This window comes from Pipra filicauda, unplaced genomic scaffold, assembly GCF_003945595.2.
Source record: "Pipra filicauda isolate LSUMZ 115617 unplaced genomic scaffold, ASM394559v2 scaffold82_size2718185_pilon, whole genome shotgun sequence".
Taxonomy (NCBI): domain Eukaryota; kingdom Metazoa; phylum Chordata; class Aves; order Passeriformes; family Pipridae; genus Pipra; species Pipra filicauda.
The window spans coordinates 671,382-691,622 of record NW_024105009.1 but is presented as its reverse complement, the minus strand read 5'-3'; positions in this window follow the sequence as shown (position 1 = coordinate 691,622).

Below are 20,241 nucleotides of genomic sequence, written 5' to 3'. Positions count from 1 at the left end.
TTTAACAGATAGTTTTGGATGCAAACTCAAATATTTGTTTAGCTTTTTCAATTTAGCTGAAATTGTAGAGGGTGACAATAACACTGTAATCCTAGAACAGATGCTTCTGCTCTGAATGCTATTTCTCCCTCCTCCTCACTTTCATAGCTTTTGTTTGTACACACAGTGCCTTGAACACTTCTCAGGCTTCCCAGTAGAGAGACTCAAGTTGTTGTAGAGCATCCTGGGCATCACCAGCAACACTGGAACGTTTCCAGTGAGCCATCTGTGGTTTGATATGAAATCTGTACTCCGTGGCATGCTGCAATGTCATTCAAAGAAAGAGTAGGCATAGCAAAGGCACTGACTCAATGAGATGCTTCACGTCGTTGTAGGACTGAATTCCTCCCCTTGACCTTTTACACTCCAAGTTAAGAATTTAGTTTAAGCTAGTCACTCAGGTTCCCTGAATAATCAGCAGATATGGACAAGCACTTGCAAGGATGGTTCATCTCATCCTAATATAGGTTAGACTGAAGGGCTGACTTGTAGACAGCTGCAATTAGGTTGAATGAATCCGTCAGGGAAGAGAATGTGACATTAACATCAGCATCCACCCAGACTGTCCTGAGAGCCCTAAAATTACTCAGACTTGCATCACGGGTGCCACACTCCTCTTACATAAGCTCAGGGAGAGAAACTCAGCAAAAAGAAGAGATCCACAGGAGGAATGTTATTCTTCTTGCTCTGGACATAGAAGATAACATCAGACTCATGAACTGCTCTTTGAATTTAGAACAGTGTTTCCCTTTAGGATTCAGACAATGTATTCCAATCTCAACTATAACACACCTAGATTAATATATCTCTTCCTGCTCTCCATCTTTCCCTTTTTTCACTCCATTTTTTCTTCAGCCCTTTATCACCTAATTTCTTCCCCTGTGTCTGTTGTCTTTCACTCACCTTTCTAAGCAATATTTTTTTAGTTAGGAGGAAAAAAAAAAAAAAGCTTTGGGAGTAATACAATATTTACGTATCCTGACATTTTTCCTTCTGCCTGGATATTTTGTCTCTCACTTCTTCCTTTTTACCCATTTTGTGTATTCAGACTGTAAACTCTTCAGGACAGAGACAGTCTTTCAACATGAGCATGATAAAAGCTGTATCAGTGTTACAGTAGTGTGCTGTGTAAGTATTTATCCAGTTCTGGTTGTCAGATTACCGTGCATTTCTCTGAACTTTGGATCAGACAAGCAGTTGAACATCTGTAGTCCTTGGGCAGCCTATAACCATCACAGGGAGCTTCTTCATTGTCCAGAGACTACAGCTATAACATAAAACAGGGCTATTACTTGTACATGTGATTTAGAGCTCTCTGTGGTGCCCAACACTGGGCATTCTCAGTCATCAGAGAAGGTAAATCTTCCTGATATTTTTATCTTTCACTTGTGTCCCTTCACATCATCTTTAACATGTTGGAGTTTTCCTTTGGAATGAGTTTGTTTGGACAATTGTCTGTACTTTCCTGTCACTGAAAAGTAGTGCACATACAAAACCCCACTCATCTCTACTCACATCTGACTGGAACTTCTTCAGCCATCCAAAATACCCTAGGGATTCATTTTGCACAGACATGTACAGAATTGAATTGTATTGGTACAAACAGATATATCTCTGAAAGATTTTTGCTTCATAACAGCCAGTGTTATAAAACTAAGCTTTAAATTCAGACTCAGGAATACAGATTTCTGGTCAGAAAACAGAAACAGCACCATGTGGCACATCCAAACAAATCAGCACAGTTTGAGTTGAATTCTCCTGGATATTATCATATCCCTTCTGTAAAGCCAATAAACTGGAAAGCTGCGTGGAAAAAGCACGTATTAAGATTCAGTTTTCCAAAAGGTAAAACAGCTTTTTACAAAATCTATCACAAAAGGAAGTATGTTTATTAATGGTTCTTAATTTTGCCAGGTGTCTTTGAAGATGCTGTTTAAATAATCTCTTTGTACTACTGGAAACCCCCAACAAAATATCAGTGTCCTGTAAATGAGGTGACAGAATTACCCTGGTTTTGTTGTATTTTACATTCTCTAAGTGATGAAAAATAAGAATTTTAGAATTATATTCAAATATTTTCAGTATTATCATCCATCCTTTAGCAGACAGACAGAGATATATAGATAGAAGTATATTTGTCAGCTATTCATAGTGGAAGCCTTCTCTCAACACCTGATGTTGACAATAGTTATTTTTCATGGCTTGGATTATGCTTCAACCTTTAAAAAAAAAAAGGACATGCATATGGTAGATGTGCTTATTTTAACATGGATTGATATAGTTGTGATTTGTTATAAGTCAGTCACAGTTATATCAAAAGTAGAAAATTTTAGAATGTTCTTTTTAAAAGTCAAGTCTTTTGTATTTATAGCCAGCTTGGAAAATGTGTCCTTTGCTGTGATCTGAACATGGTAATGTAGCATCTGTGAATGTAGCAGAACAAGAAGAAACTGAGTTCGTGTCCATTATACAGAAAAATAGTTACCAACTGTTTTATCTCCTGCATTTGTTAAAATACTGAGAAAATTGTAACATAAGAGATTCATAGTAAATGAGTTTAAAAATAGTTTGCCTAAGACCAAAATGCGGTTATGGGAGAAGAGTTGGGCACCAATCTCTCCACAAGATAAATATCGTCGGTTGTGAGACACTCCCATTATCTGTGAACCAAATTTCATGACTGCCATGTGATTTCTGCCTGACACAGCTCTAGGCCAGTTGGAATGACTTTTCTGTTTCTTGCTGAGGTAGCTCATGATGTCTTCAGTGGCAAAGGGCTTACTGTTTAGTCATCAAGAAGTGAACTTACATTAACTCGGAAGCGCTTTTAGTTTTTGTGGCATTAATTAAATTTTTGTGTCTTTTCATAGCGATATTTTTGTATGGGAGTTGTTGCAAAGTTGTGTCAACGTAACTTTGATATGTCACTCCAACAGACTACATGTCATGTAAAAGATAATTCATTTCATCACAATACAAATATCTGGTGTCTCTCAGTTGGCGAGCTTGGCAAGAGAAGAAGCCAGAACTTGTGGTAACCTCCATGTCAAACATTTGAAAACAACTTTCTCTCTAGAAGAAATTTAGTTTCATACCTGCACGTCTTTGTGTTTGTATTAAGCCCAAAGGTGGTATTTTGGTTTTGCCAAGACCAGCTGGTTAACTGGTTAAGAAAGCAGTAAAGACTGAGGTGCTCCTGAAATGTGTTATCTCCTTTTAAAACCCACCTTTTTCGTGACACCCACAAAAACGCTGAAGTCTTTTCCCAGGTATGATAATAGAGGTGATTACTGGTAATTATAAATGAGGTAATAATAGAAAGGGAAAACATAATGCAAGGTGGTGCATTGGGGGCATCATAAACAGAGGGGGGAACAGTAGCAGGACCTCGGCCTTTGTGCTACGGACTGTTCCCATTCTGTCTTGTGTGGGCTTTAAGGAATGACAAGAGTTCTCTTCAAAGAGAAGTAAGTAGGATATAAAGCTCCCCAACTAAGAGTCTGCATCTTTCGTTTTCCCAGCATTCCTAAAATTCTTCTCCCCACCCCCCTCTTCCCCCTAAACCAAATCCCTTCGGCTTTGGTGACTTCAGTCTTCATGGAGTTGCAGCAAATGGAAGTAGAAGGGATCTAGAGAGGTCATTAACCCATCTCCCTGCCCCAAGGCAGGGCTGCAGCCACAGTAGACTAATAAGCTCTCTTTTTTTTGGTCAAAGATCCAAATAAATGAATTGTAAAGATTTGGGGGTTTTTTATTAAGTTTAATTTTGGGAAGTTTGGGCTCAGTTGCTAAAGCTTCGTGTGACTGTTAACACTCACAAGGTTGACTTCACTGAAATTACTTTAATATGAATCAAATTAAGAACAAACTACCACCTCATTTTTAATGAGATTCAGTGATTTTACATCTCTCACGTTATTATGTATTTGTTTGCTACAGTATTACACTTATAATAGCTATGAAAATATAATAATGATTTTGGAGTAATATGCAGAATTACTTGTGGTTTAGATCTTTGCAAATATATGTATATCTGCTTATCATACTGTTGCTAAAGAATTTTATATTCTTTATTGCTTAAAGCAATTTACAGAATATGTGATTTTAGTAGCCCTCAATTAATTTTATGAAATTGTGCTGTATCTTGAGTGTCTTCCACCTCAATTATTTCTGTGTATTTTAGCCTATGTAAAAACAGTCTGTACAGACACACTGGAATTGATTGGGTTTTATACTAAGTGTAATATTGGATTTCACTAGATGCCTCCACAGTGCAGTGCCAGTAGATTCCTCAGAAGAATATGTGTAGCTGGTGTGTATAGTTGTTACAGTAGTCAGTTCTTTAACATTCTCTCTTGTAGCTAACTCTTTGCTTAACCTGTCACTGGTTACTTAAGGTCAGTCATGATTTTTACTTTATTTTCAGTTCCTCTCATAGTCAGTTAAAGGCTGCATACTGTTTCTAGATGTTTTGTAACTAAAATATAGTCGACATCAGGAGAGGTTTTTAGGAAAACTGCTGGCCAGTCCTCTTAACACTGAAGAGGAAAAAAGGCTTTGACATTGGAAAATCTGGCTTTTTTATAATAAACCTCTGAATCAATCCCCTTGATGCAGTAAGATACACTGGCAAAAGCAGTTGCTGGTATTTTTGTATACTAGGATTTAAAAAAACAAATTGCCCCACCACCACCAAACGTAGCAGCCTGCTGGAAGTTTCTAGAACAGCCGTGGTATGGATCTTTACATCCCAGTCTTACATGGCAGAACCGGGGTCAGAAAAGCATCAGTGCTGTGTTTGGTCCTCTGTGCTGGGCCTGGACTCCCTGATTGCTCCGTGTCCCTTCTGAGCTGTCCTTTTACATACCCTTACCTTCCACTTCTGCCTTCTTCCCCCCCCCCCCCCTTGAGAACAAATGAAGTAATTAGAAGTTTTCTTCAGGCAGAGGGAGGAGCAGAGGCAAAGTATGTAATAAGTTTTGTCTAAACTGTTTTCCTTTGGTAATGCATGCCCTAAAGCTGTGTGCTTAGCTGGGTTCAGTGTAATTGTTCCTATCCTGCAAAGCCTTTCCGGACTGCCCGAAACAGAGAACCAGCTCTCCCATCATGCCCCTTCCCTGGCTGTGCCTTGCTCCATAATAGCCTTTTTCCATAGCCAGTTATTTCTTCACTGAGTGAATGAAACTTGGAGTCTGATTCTGAAGATCCTGGGTTTAAACCTTTCTGGCAGCCTCAGTGGGTGAAAATAGTGTGTGATCATGTAATTAAACACACTGTAATAATGCAGATACACAATTAACTGTGCACAAAGGAAGTTTACTCCAGCATTGCCTAGTTTTTACACTGACAAACTTTACCTTCCTTTGATACATTCTTTAAGAAGTTATCACAGGGAGGGTAATTATAGGATGCTATTTTAACTTGCATGTTCACTTTTGCCACATTATGACCACTTTCCCTTAAAACACTGTTGCCCTGCCAGCTTGCTCTCAGCTACAGGAAGTTTTGTGTTTATCCACACACTGGAATATTTTAGTGCAAATCTTAAACTATTTAAAAGAACAAATGAAAATGTACAATTTTATGTCTAGCATTTACACCAGGGTTGGGTTTTTGCTGCCCTGCAAAAACCCACGCATTTGGCCCAGGCACACTCAGTGCTGCCTTTTCAGCTTGACCCTTTTCCAGGCATGTTCCTGCTTTTCAGACCAGGAGGTGAGACACTGCCTGTGCCCACACTCTGAGCAGAGGAAAGGGGCAGGAAATGGGAATGGACAGCAGGGCCAGCAGGAGAAAGGACAGATCAAGAACAGGTGGGAAGAGGAGGAGGAGGACGAGAACAAAACAGGGGATGAGGAAGACAAGGAGTTGAGGGTTGAGGCAAGGAAGAGTGGTCTGGTGCTGAATTTGGACCTGGACATGAGGAACAGAAGCAGGGGATGGAATATGGGCAGGAGAAACCCAAGACTGGCAGGAGAGAGAATGAAGAAACCCAAGACTGGCAGGAGAGAGAATCAGAAAGCCTCTGCTGGGGGAGGAGGCTGAGGGGTGCAGAGAACCAGAGAAGAGACACTTTTGTCATGAAAACCAGCTGTGGGATGGGAGGCCTGGACAAGAAGGATTGGGATTGCTGAAGTGAGCAAAATCAGCCTGATTCTTATCAGACTGATAAGAGAAAGAGGGGTCGAAAGGGATGGAGGTCACAAACTCAGAAATAGCAGAGAAATCTGTCCCCTGGAAAACATTTTGCCCTTAACTGGGACTTTAAATGTGATTGTTTCTCTGTGGTCTGCAAATATCTGAAAATGTCTGATCATTCTGTGATGCTGGTGTTCAGAAAGGATCACAGCCTATTCATGCTATCACTGCCTTAGTTCAGGGGATGACAATGTCCCCATTGGTGCCTAAAATAAAGGCCTGGTTTTTAACCTGTGGATGTCTGTTTAATGCCATGCAAAGAATTTCCAGTTTGTTTGTGGTTTAAAATTTAGAATATTTTTTTAATGGTGCTAAAATATTTGTTAGTGTTAATATTAATAATAATAATTGTTAGTGTTAATAGTGTGTATTTGTTTTTAATCTGCACACAGAAAATGTAAGGAATGATATTTTGAAAAACCTATTCAGGCTTTATTCAGAAGTAGTGTGTGTGTGTCCAATGATTCAGATCTTAATGGCAGGATAATATTCAGTTGTTTTCAAAGGACTCTTGAGTTGTTTATTGTTCAGAATGTGTCTGATGTGAGGATGAATGTGGTATGTGCAGTGCAATATGCTTCCTGGAGAACCAGCAATTTGTTATAATGCTTGAAAATTGGGATTGTAGAGAGGGCAAGGATTGCAGGAGGGATGGGCTTGTAATTAAGACAATTGAAGGATATCATGGAAGGTGTGATGTGTCTCTGCCAATACCACTGAGCTTCTGTGTGATCACATTGCTTCAACCTGCCATTTTTATTTCTATACTTTTATTTTGTGTCCCCCGCTTTCTGATTGCCTGATTTGGAGTTCTTGAAGAAGTACTAAGCACTCACAGCTGCAAATGAAATTAGCATTTTATCATGTGAAATGCTGTAAAATGCTAAACATTCTGGAAAAGCAAGTCCTAAATGCCTCAGATTGTGTTTCTGAAATTAGTAGGTACCTTTGGCCATGTGTTTTATGTGCCTCAATTCCATCTCTAAAATGGAGGTAACTTTTCTGCCTTCTCTCACAAGAATATTAGGAAAATAACACGGTTGGTATTTGTGAAGCATTCAAGTGCTATATACTGACATGTGCTATTGAAAAGCCATTCTGTCTTCAGAACAAGGTTTGAATACTGTACAATAAATATGTCAGGAAAGTTCAGAGTAAACAGTGACAAGAAAATAAAATACTGAATAGCCAGTCACTAAATGAGCAGTGTGCATCCTCTTCAGTGAATAAGATGGGGGAAGAAGAGTATATGCCTGTATAATGAAATACTGCATCATAGAAAATATACCTCTAAAAGCCTAATTCAGTTCCAAGATCCAATCTGAGGATCTTTAATTTTTTACGTTTTCTACCTGTAAGTCTTTGGAAATTTATAAATACTCTTCCGTCTATTTTCTGTTTATAATATGTGTTAGCAAATGAACCAAGTGACCGTGTAAATATAAAAAATTTCCTTTCTTTTGACCACGCTTTTAAGTCCAGGCCAGCATGGCAGGGTTTACAGTTGTTCCCTGTCTGTGATATTGGTCAGTCCCTGTGTAAGATGAGTTTGCTGAGTCTCGGTTCTGTTTGCTCTTCATCACCTTGCTCTGAATCCATTTGGCAGACTTGGCAGAAGGGTCAGTAGTTGCAGGAGGACAGCATTACTACATGTTCCCTAGAGGAAGCTGCCTCCTGGTGAGGGCAGAGAGATGCTTGCAGTGAGTGGGAGAAGGTTGGATTAGTTCACTTGTCTCTCCACCTCCCACATACCCTGTACCCTGCTAGCGGAGCACTGTACACTTTTTTTTGAAAGAAAATGTGATTGAAAGATCTGCCAAGTGCTCCCCTGTACTTCCCAGCTTCTCCTCCTTCGTTTTCAGTGGTGCCAGCCCCCCTCATACAATCCAAGCCATACTTTGGCTCCTCCCAGCAAACGTTTTTCTCAGCGGCCAAACAAGACAGGCTCGTGCCCTGGTTTGTGTTGTGTTGATGCAGAGATGAGGCATCCTGGACTACAGTTCACATCCACAGCCATGCTTAACCTTCCTCGGAATAGGGAGAGGACTCTGAGTGAAGGATACTGTACCACAGCTCTGATTTAACTCCCTGAAATGTCAGAGCTGCACACTCACTCTGTGGTGAGTGGGTCTTGGTATGCAAATTGTGCTTCATAGGCAAAATGCTGTAAATAAATACACACATTTCTCCTACTTCAGCACTGAGATATGTCATCTCACCCTGGACACAGGCTTTCCTGCTTCTCACACGTTACTTTATGCATTTCCTTCCCTTGGAGAAGAGAACAACCCAGCACACATTCTTCTCCCAGTGCTGCCCACAACCAGGAGTGGTAGGAAGCACTTGAGAGCATCTCTCAAGTTATGCCTAATTGCACAGGCTCAAAGCCAGCATTGAATTGAACAGCTCAGCTCATTGTAAATACAAAGATTTCTTATGCTTTTTAATTGAATTCTTATCATCCAAAAGTTTCAAAGGTATTGAACGAAAGGCAGCTGTGTTTACGTGTTGTGGTAACAGCAAAACTGTAGCAAAAGCTGAGAATAAGGATAGTCCACACAGCCATTACTGTTCTCCTGTTCCCTTCAGAAACCTGTGCATTTTAAAAGAACCCCACAGTTTAGCCTTTGCCTACTAAATCTTTCAAGAAATATGCTCCTTCCATGATACCAGTTTCATAAATTATTGCACTGTGCAGAAGATGCTCAGCTGTCTCATCTGACTGGCTTTCAGTGCCTCGCTGTGTCCAAAAGTGAGCCAGTAATTAACTAAGTAAAGCCTCAGCTTTACATTCATTTTCACCTTACTTTATGAAAGCTAAATGGTAATTTCATGTCTTTTATGTATCTCCAGTGTAAAAGATCCTCAGAGAGAGGGTTAGAAATATTTTTGTCATAGCTGAAAAATAAGGTTTATTATGCAAGGACCATGTGCTTGTGGACAACCGTGTCTCTGTTTCCCCATCTGTAAACTGGATGTAATGTTCCTACAACCCACTAGGGAGGGCAGGCTTTGATTAACATGTATGATTGCCCTATACATATGCAACTCTATCACTGCTTGTTTTTATTAGCAACTAGCAGTAGAATATGAAGAAGAAGCATCTAGCAGAATAATGCTGCAGCCAGGGTGAGCCCTCTCCATCTTTTGACCATCACATAATTTATTTTCAGGCTCTACCACAAAGTGTGCATGTTTGAAATAAAACTACGCTTATATTGTAGCTACAGAAATCAAATTATTTGATGTAGAGGTTGACAAACCGGCAAAACACTTGTTTTTAAAGGAAAAATGCCCATAGATATGATTAAATATCTTGAGCAAATTTTTGTTTTGTTTAGAAAATTTTCATACAGAAAAAAAAAAAATCTATTCCAATGCACAGAGTCCAACGTATTGAAAACATACAAAACTGTTTCCAGGTCAGCCTAAGAGAATGTCTGGGAAGTGTTTTTATTTGTGTGAGTAAACACCGATCAGTCAGGAAAAAGACTGCATTTTGAGATAAGCCATGAAAAATGAATCCTACTGCATTTATTTATTTTTTTTTTCTCTCCCTGTTTTTTTCCTCTCTCTCTTTCTTCTCTCTCTCTCTCCCTCTCCCTCCTGAAAATCTCCTGCCACAGCGGCTGCATTTGCCTCCAGACTTGTCAGACACAGTGAGCCGCGCGAGCAAACAGGATCTGGCAGGATCCGCCAAACTGCTGAGCTCAGGATGTGGTGCCATGGCCATCGGCAAGAAGCACCTGGACTTCTAGTGATTTCTCCTTAGCAGTTCCACTCAGATTTATATGACACTCTAATTATGAGTGTTAATGACTTATATAAATATTTTTCTTAATGATTTGACCCAGCACACAGTCTTTAAAAATACATGTTGGCATACGATGCCTTCTTTTTTTTTTCTTTTATTTTCTTTCTTTTTTTTTTTTTTTTTTTGTTATGCTGGTTTCTTTGTACTGATTTTGGTCTTGTTTGGGTTTTGCTTTTCAGTGAAGCTGCTGTTATGTTGGGTCCTGCCATTGTTCTGCTCCACTGGAAACATGCAGTATTTTGTTCCTTTCCTTAAAATATGAAAATTGCTGTTACCATTTTCATTTCTGTATTTTTTTACACTAAAAAAAAATGAAGGGGTATTTTTCCCAATAGATTTTTTTTTATATAGTTACATTTAATATTTTGTATGAATAATGAGTTGGATGGTTTATTGCAATAAAGGAATGAAACTAAGCAGTTCATTGTCACGTGTTATTCGAAAAGCAAACCAGACAGTTTTAAAAACATTCATTTTTGTAATTTGAAATACCATTCTCAAATTTCAGGAAATCTTTACATTAGTTTATTAAATATGTAATAATAAATTTTAAATACATAAGATAGGTTTTATTCTAATATGCCAGTAATTAAGAATGGTTGTTTTTTAAATCAGATTATATTACAGATAATTACTTTTCCTGATGGTTTACTACATGCATTAAAAGGCACTTGAATGGAATTTACTAACCAGAGAGGAAAGAATTGATTTCCTTATGTAGTTCAAAACAGTAATCCTAAACAATTGAAGTCAGCACTATGAAATTATGTCAACAGACATAATTCAAGACTGAAATTCAAACCGACAGCTACATTAATGCTAGGAAACCAGAAGAGTGCATTTGAGCTCGGGGAAGGATATCACAGCATGCTGGTCTGAAGCAGGGCAGAATGTACAAGTAATTCAGGCTTCTCTACCCTCAGATATACAATTTGTGAACTTCTAACTATTCTGTATGTGTCTCCCATCACACAAAGGAACAGGAAAGCAAAGCTGACCTGTGAATTAAAGTGGTTTGCATTCTTTCTTCTGGGGCTGACTTCCATTTTGAAAGGTAATATCTTCTTCTCTGCAGAACTTCCAAGCCACCCAGCTGTAAGATTGCATTACAGTTTCAAAATTTAGTCTTTATAATAGTGTATTACATGGCTGGAGTGAAATTGAGTCTTCAAAGAACGTGTTAATAGGATGCAATAATGGTAACATATTTTGATGGGTTTGGAACCAAGAGTTGGGGAAGTGGTTTGCTTTTTTTTTTTCCCCTGCAATCCAGGTTCTACTTTATTTTTTTCCTCGACAACGCTGTGTAAAACAAAGACATAGCTTTTAAAACTGTCTAACTAATATGATGAATGTCAATCACTTAAAAAACTCCACTGTAGCATAAACACATACTGTATACAGCTTTTATTCTGAATTAGAATAATTGAATCAATGACAGTGATTTGCCAGGATGTCAAATCTATCCATCATATCCTGTCACTACCAGTTTATTTTTTGTGATCAAAATCAAAAAGACTACTATTTTGTCATCAACTATTTCATTAGTAGTAACAATCAGGTTTTCTCTTCTATATTTTTTAGATATGCCTGTTATATTTTTTATTTCTAAAGACACAAATCCTTTTTAAATCTTTTCAAAATAAAGTTTCAGACCTGAACTGTCAGTTTAATGAAGAAAAAAGACATCTACTTTCCTATGCAAACATATTTAAAATATTATCATCGATGTCTCAAACAGTTTTTCTCTTTTTATATTATATGTAGCACTGAATGGAAGTTCTCATTAGATACTTAATTGTGCCTTTTGAAAGCATGAAATGATTTAAACACTTAGGATAAAGTGATTTTTAACAAAGGTGAAGTTTTACATAGTACACCTTTTTAATGTAAATAACACGAAACACGGTATTTCTTTGTGGAATATAAAGTCACAAGACACATAAATTGCTGACAACATACTTAAATAGGTCGTTCACTTAACACACAGGGGAGAAAATACCATAAAAGTCACAGTCCATGCCTAGTTAATGTATGAACTGAAAATTGTTAGCAGGCAGCATATGTATCCCATGTATGTACATGTCTATATGTGTGTCTCATGCACCTATAAGGCTTCAGTTTCCAAAACTTCAGGAGGTTGATATTAAAGCTGACAAATATTTTGAGCAATAAAAAGAACTCCTCCTGCAAATCTGCATTAGCGTGGTGGGTTTTCTTCTGAGTCACTAAACGTGCTTTGTAAAATAAGTGCTGGAGAATAGAGATGTACAGTGTTCTTCACCTAAGGCAAAGACGTGGAGCGAAATTCTTCTTCTTTCCTTCCAAAATATCATATCAGTTGCAGCAGCACGTGGCAGTGACTTGGCTGCTCCAGTAAACTGATGGGTGAAACAGTGCTATGAACGTGCTGCCTGAGAGAATGTAGCTACAGTGCAGATAAAGTGTAGGTTCCAGTTGTTGCCCCAGAAGCTGCAGCAGCTCTGGCGTGGTGATTTCCTGGGCCTTTTCCCCACAGCCACTCTGTGACCGTCGGGCTCCTGTGCACAAAACATCCTTCAGTTCTTTCTTCTCTTGATCTGAGGACAAATATTTGACTAAGGGGTGCAGCCCAGGTAATCGAGGGATGGGCCCAGCCTCTTTCCACAGGCTGTTGCAATGTGCTACCAGCTTCTTTTGGCACCTCCTTGCTGGCGTGGGTGGAAAGTCTGTGCGTTCCTCACTTTGCTCAGGGGGCTCCTTTCCAGAGACTCTGGTATGAGGTTTTCTTGTTTATTGCAATTTTTTGAGCAGAACTTCCCACTTTTTTAGCAGGCTACAGACTGAAACCACCAAACTCAGCAGGGAAACAATAGATTCATCCCAGTGAAGACGTTCCCAATTCAGCCCAAGAGCCTGATCTTTGCAGAACTGTGACACACAGTCAGGAAAGCAGTAATGGAATTTAAAACATTTTGCCTTTAATATGTCAGATAAGAATTCTTTATATAATTTCTGTTATGCTGAGATTTCCAAAATGTAAGTATTTGGAACATGAGAAGAATATTTATCATAGGTAAATCTTTTTCTCTGTTTGTAAAGACTTCAAAAGCAATTTTAAGGGTGCAGTTGAATTCAATTTTCTGTAACAGTAGCTACAGGCATCTGGAAATGGACATTCAGCTGCTTCAGATTTGAAACCTATGGTAGTATGCAACTGGTTTAATCTTTAAATTTAATATTAAATAGTGATGTTGTTCCAAGCACAGCTTTTGGAAAAATGCAAAAGTCTAACTTACAAAAATCCTTTACTATGCCAACATTGGAAAGTGAGCAATTATCCAAGTTTTTCTGAAACCACAAGGTGTATTACACATACTAAACTCAAACCCACACAGACACACATATTAAACCAGTATTTCTCCAGGATCATATATTAGAAATTTAGCAAAGTGTTCTTCTTTTGCCTGTGCTGGAGAAACATCTTAACAGCAGAAATAGGAAAGAAGATGCTTTTATACCTTTAAGAGGTTCTGGAAGCAAGTACTATCCCCCATGACATCTCCTGGGGGTTTTATTTTCTCTTGTGAGCTACCTGAGTGCAAGACCTACATTTCTTTTTTTAATCACACTGAGCACATGATGGTGGTTATTTAATAATAAATGTACCTCTGTAGAAAAAAAGAATGAAAGTGAATCTTCATCTTACCCAAAAAAGGCAGCTCAGATGGAGGGAAAGAAAAAGAAAATAAAAATTTCTCCACTTTTTTTTTCAGCTTCTGGTCTGATATAAGCAAATGTTGGGCTCTTTTTTGTTTTCCTCAAAAATGGGGGGGGAAAAAAATCTGTATTTCTGAGTAGGCAGATTTTCCAGGAGTGTTGAGCATCAAGCATCCCAGAGCATCTGATGAAAACTTGGCTGCTAATTCAAACTCTGCCTTTAAACAATTTTGAAAGATATTAGGGACATCAAACTAATTTGCAGACCCCCAGTTTAATGGGAGCGTTGAGTTTTCAACAATTTATTGCGTACGGATTTTCTTGGCCTGTACAGCTTAGTCTAAAAAGTCTTCCAGAGAAATCAGTGATGGTTTAGATCAGAAGCCACTTGGTAGGGTAAAGGCCAGAGGATTTTTATTTTTTTTTTTACAATTTAGCAAATCTAGAGAATTTGTAGCTGCATATTCCTCTGTATTTAATAAATAAATAAATAAATAAAAATTGTATTTTAATGTGTTCTGACATTGAAGATATATGTAAAATCCAAAATAGGGCAAGAATTTTTTTTAAAAAAGTTTTTATACTGGCAGAGTTTGAATGTTCATGCCCTCAGAATGTTCTCAGCACTTAACACCATCTGAAGTATTCTCTTAAAAATCTTGAAACGGGTGAATTTTGGTACACTTTCAGATGCTTCAGTTGGAGTCAGGTTGGAGCAAATGCACTAGAGAAAACTCTTGCTGAAATTTCATCAAGCTGGACTTACAGAAGAACAGAAAGAATGAATGGGTTGGGTTTAGATATGAAATCAAGCAGTTCTCAGTGCCAGTATTTTAAGAAAGCATATTGTGTGGAGAAAGAGCTGTCAACTCGTTTAAGATATGTTGCTTGAGTGAAACTTTTCTGCAGTTCTTAGTATGGGTTTATTTATGTTAGCAAAGTATCTCAGAGCTACTACTCATAGGCCAGGGCTGTTTGGGCAGGGCTTCATTCTTGACCTGGGACTCCAAAACAAATTTGCCTTCCTGGCCTGTTTTAAATCAGTAGGACGAGGATTGTTCTAGCAGGACTTGATGCCAGTTCTAGCTCCACTGTTTCCAACTAGCAGCCATAGCTGGAAGCTGCAGCTGCAGCACTTGATTCCTGACCAGGCAAGTTTTAGTGTGTCCATTTCCTCTCTGGGCTCGTTCAGCACCTCTATGGATCCAGCAGATGCACTGGTTGGACAGCAAATGTACCTCTGCTATCCATCGTGTATAATGAAGCTGCTGCCACCAGCATGGCCCTGTGCTTGGGAAAGGTAAACTAATGCCAGAATCACAGGATGGGTCGGGTTGGAAGGGACCACAGTGGGGTCATGTGGTCCAGCCCCCCTGCTCAAGCAGGGTCATCCCAGAACACACGGCACAGGATTGCATCCAAATGGTTCTTTAATATCTCCAGTGAGGGAGACTCCACAACCTCTCTGGGCAACCTGTTCCAGTGCATGGCCAGCTGCACAGGAAAGATGTTCTTCCTCATGTCCAGGTGGAACTTCCTGGGCATCAGTTTCTGCTCGTTGCCTCTTTTCCTATAGCTTGGCACCACTGAACAGAGCCTGGTCCATCCTCTGACACCTTCCCTTCAGATGCTGACCGACATTGATGAGGTCCCTCCTCATCATCTCTTCTCGAGGCTGAACAGGCCCAGCTCCTTCAGTCCGTTCTCATAGGAGAGATGCTCCAGTCCCTTAATCTTCATTGCCCTCCACTGGACCCACTCCAGGACTTCCATATCTCTCATTGTACTGAGAAGCCCAGAACTGGACACAGCACTAATGAATAAAACTGAACTCAGTCAAGACCAGATAGGGAGTGACAGACAAAGAAAAGCGTTTGGAAGAATTCCCCAGCATGGTGAAATTCCCATTTATGGTGCTTCCTAGCCTATGTCCAGGATAGCTCAGCAATTTTGGAAAATTACTTGAGTGGGAAGGAATTTGACAGCACACTCGTGGAGACAGTGGAGTAGCAAGTCCATCTGTGTGAGATACTGTGTGGGAGTCTTCCCAGGAGCCACCTCAAAAACAGGGAATTCATCCAAACTAGCAGAGGTTCATAGACAAGGAGCTTCAGACATTATCATTGCACCGGCTTCGGACAAACAAATAGAACTTGTCACAGCAAAACACAGGGAAAGAGGATGGAAGCACAAGCAGTATGGAGGCAGCCACAATTACCTGTGTACAAGCAGGAGAGTACAGCAGGCAGGCACAGTAAAAGAAGCAAGACAGCTGAATGAGGGGCTTGTTTTGCAGCCCTTGACTGTAGAAGACTCTATGAAGTTTTAAATATATCCTTTCCCGAACAGGTGTAAATCAACAACAGTTCACGCAGGGCAATTGAATCATAACTCAGGAAATCATCAGACCCAGCAAAAACTTAGTTTAAATAGGAATCTAAGGGTTCGAATATGTATTTTGCAAAGTAACAGTGTTGACTTAAATTCAGAGAAATCAGAGTGGACAACTTGCTTCTTTAAAAGCAAAAAAACTATAAAATTTAAATGATGGGGTTTTTACTTAATCCAGCCTGACAGGGGGAGTTTTAAAAATAAATAAACCCTCCCCTGCAGTATTTGAAACACAAGGCTGCAGAATACAGAGCAAGTATGAGTTCAACTTTGATGAGTCAATCTAAAGGGTAAAAACATAAAGGGTAAAAAAAGTTACAAAGAGAAATATAACTTTTCTTTGCTTATGATAACATATTTATTGTAACAACCTGAAGGTGTTTATCTACTCTATGCAGTTCCATGTAACTCAGAGTCCTTCTGTTGCCCTGTATGTAATTTCTATGGAATAACTGTTCATAAACTTCTCAAAGTCCATTGGCATAGGCCTGACCTGAAGGAGGTTATCTGTGAATCTGCAAACTTCTCTGGTGCAGCTGGAAAAGCTCGTATGTCCCAGGAGGGGAAGAACTGCAATTTGCAACCCTCACCAATTTTAGCTGCCAGAGTGTACGTGAGGTCTGTCAGGTGCCTGGAGGCAATTGCAACCTCTGCTGGAGGATTTCATGCAACTTACAGCTCCTGTCAGGGACCTGAAGGTAACAAGAATCCTCCTGGGTCACTCACAAAACCTCTGCTCGCCATCTGACCCACCTGCAATTCGACTTTGGAGGTGAGGCTCCAGCACCTGAGAAGCCACAGACCTCTACCAGCCCAGCAAAAGCAGTATCATGGTGTTTTGTGGGGGCAGAGCAGCAGCAGCACACAGCCCACCAGCATCACAGACACGTTTTCACCTTCACCACCTTCAAAATCACGATCCTTTCACTAGGGGTAGTACCAAGAAGGGGAAAGGGAATAGTACAGAAGGCCCTGAAATACAGTCATCAGAGGTTCATAGTGAAATTTAGAGGAAAGCAGGTTTCCTGGAGACTTTTCTCCAAAGGGCCACCTTCCAAAGAAACAACAGGGGTTGTGGCAGCTGGAGGATTCATGAAAATCTACAACACATCAGCTGTACATATTAACAGACTGATCATTTCATTTCTTTGAGGTTTCATTTCTGCAGACCCTATGAAAACACCTTCATCTTCCACATGATTGCTTTTGAAAACTATCTTAGGATAGTGAACTGTCCTAGGTAAGCTACTCTAACTGTCTGCTGAGGTTTACTTTCTTTACAACTAAGAGAATATTGGGGGAGGAATTAATTTAAAATACGTTCTAAAGCAAGGAACTTGCCAAACTGGCTCCTATCCAAACTGTGCTATCTTTACTACCATGCAGCTCATGCAGGTTGCTCCATCCTCTGCTGTTTTCTCAAAGAAATACTGAACGATAACATGAGAGACTTCCCTAGCATCATTCTCCAACGTTAATCCAAATGGAGCTATATTCCATGCTTTATTTTCCACCCAAAGAGGAGGAACATTTCTTCTGCCTCTACCACTCTGGGCAGAGCAAGGTTTTCGGGGTTCCTGCCCTCTTCAGCCACAGAAACACTCCCATGGCTGCCTTTTCTCCACAGCAAGACACGTAAATACTCGCTGTCTGAACAAGACCAAGCAGCCATCACAGACTCTGCTCTCACACCCATAATTCACATGCCTATTTCTGACTGGGGAGGGGGGTTGAATTGGGTATTTGTAGGTGCCAACCACACTTCTGATTAGAAACACGGCTGCAGGAGCTCGTTATTAAGCAAGCAGGTGCCTTGTCAAAGAAGAGTTATGTTAAAGGAAGATCCTACACCATTCCCGGAGCAGAGGAGCCTTATCAGCTGCACGTGGCACAATGCTCAACTGCTGAAGCCGAGGACAAGAGCAAATGGAAACGAACTGGAAGAAAAGAAATTAAAAACAATGACACGTTTTCAGTTTTCGTAGTACTGTTTGTACCATGAAAATGCAAAACAAATGTAAACCTTAGCACAACTCTAAACTCGCACGTATTACCTGGAGAAAAGGAGATAATGTGTTTTAGTCTGTAATACCAGAGAAGGCAATTTAAAACACAACAAAACAAAAAACCAAACAAACAAAACCAAACAAACAGACACCTTTGGCCATGGAAAGTGAATGAAATAAGACCTCCAATGCCTGGAAAGCCTGGGGGAGGCAATGTGTGTTATCAGTCCCGGGTTGTTCTCTGCTACTGTAATCTTGCCCCCACAGATAAATCCCATGTTAGGCTGCCTAAAGTAAACCAGCCTACGGGGGCATTTTGCTGACTTTATAAATAAAAAGTAGAGGGGAAATCCCCTCTCTGTGTCACAGGCTGGGTGAGAAGGCAGCTCTTCCTGCCTCCTGGAGAGGGGCACATGCTGGCTGGTGCTTACCTTTTAAAATCAATTAAAGCGGGTGTCTGCGCGGGCGCGAGGCAGCTCCAACACGTGTGTCACCGCATGCGTGTCTGCTTCGCCATCAGCACGTATGGCTCATCATCTGTCTGCTCTGAACAATAACTGTTAGGTTAGCAGCCTTTTCACTTGTAAATGTAAATATTGTATCTAGAACACAATATTTGAAACACAAAATACAGTGTTATTAAGACAGCACTCACACATCAATTCTTGTGTGACTATAATTTGTGAAATGCCTTAGGAGGGGCTTATAAATAAAGTATAAGGTGTTATTATGAAATACATTTTAACCAAATGCACAGAAATGCCTCATTCCTATTGAAATCAATAGCAAAACTCCCACTAATTTCAGTGGTAAAAAGACGAGACCCTTGGAAATTGCTGTGTTACACTGAGCGACACATCCCAGCAGATTCCAGTCTTCGCGAGTCATACATCTCTGGCAGGAAAAAAGGGGATGAAAACGGGTGGTAGAGGCTGTTCAGAGCGCGCTGAAGGTTTTCATTCCCCACGCATGCTGGTGCCCGGCGAGGCGGCACATCCCCGCACAGCCACGACACCACCGCCACAGCGCTGAGGCTGCTCCGGGGCCTCCCCTGGCCCCCAGCGAGCACCCGGGAGCTGGCACCGGTGCCCGGGCCTGGGACCCCCCTCACGCTCGGCCCCGTGCCCCAGCCCACCCGGGGAAATGCCTCTTGGCAGGGCTGCGGACATGAGACGTGCGGGCCGAGGCTGCCCGTGACCCGCAGAGCCCCCGGCGCGCTCGGCAGCGGCTCTTCGAGGCGAGCGGCGCTCCGGGGACCAAATGCCCTGGCTCCTTCCCGATGTGCAGCCAGCCGGGGACTTTTCCCCGCCGACCCGCTTCCATAGGGCACGATAACAAGCCAGTGAGCCAGAAATGTCTCCTCTCCACCACGGCCAGCCGGCCTGTCACCGGAATGATCTCAAGGTTCATCCGCGCACGCAGCGGCTTCACCGCACGGCTGCGGGGGCCGTGGGAAGGCTGCAGCCCCCAGCACAGCCTGCCGCCAGAAAGGCTTCGGGAGGGGTGGACGGGGCTGGCGACAGCACGACGTGGAGGCCACCGACGGCTGGACCGCGGGCGGTGGAGCTGCAAGGCCGGGAAACCCCAGGAAGGGCAGGGAGGAGCTATGGGGAGCTGCCTCTGCCCGCGGATCGGCACCTGCAGGAACAGCGACCAGGGCACAAAAGCTGTCAGGGGGAGGGAAGGGATGGGAAGCTGTTTTCCGTTCCTGGTCGAACAGAAATTGGCATTTAGATAACAAACTTCATTAGTAGGTATAAACACGCTAAGTGGTTATATAAATGCCGGGTTTGTACCTGTAATTAATTGTTCCCTGAATCAATTTAGCTGTGCGAGAAGGGACCTGCCTATTGTGGTGTTTAATGCAATCTATCCATACCTCATAAATACATAACACGCAGGTCTGACAAAAATATGTATTAAAAATTTTTTTAAAAATCAGTGTTACTTCAGTATTTGTGAATGGATGGCTCCCAGGTAGTTAAAACTACTTTGTGCTGGTATAACAAATACACTTAAAACTGACCAGTATCAATTAAAAAGAAATCTAAATCTAATGTTTTTGTTCATTTTAGCTTGCTTTGGGCTCTTCGT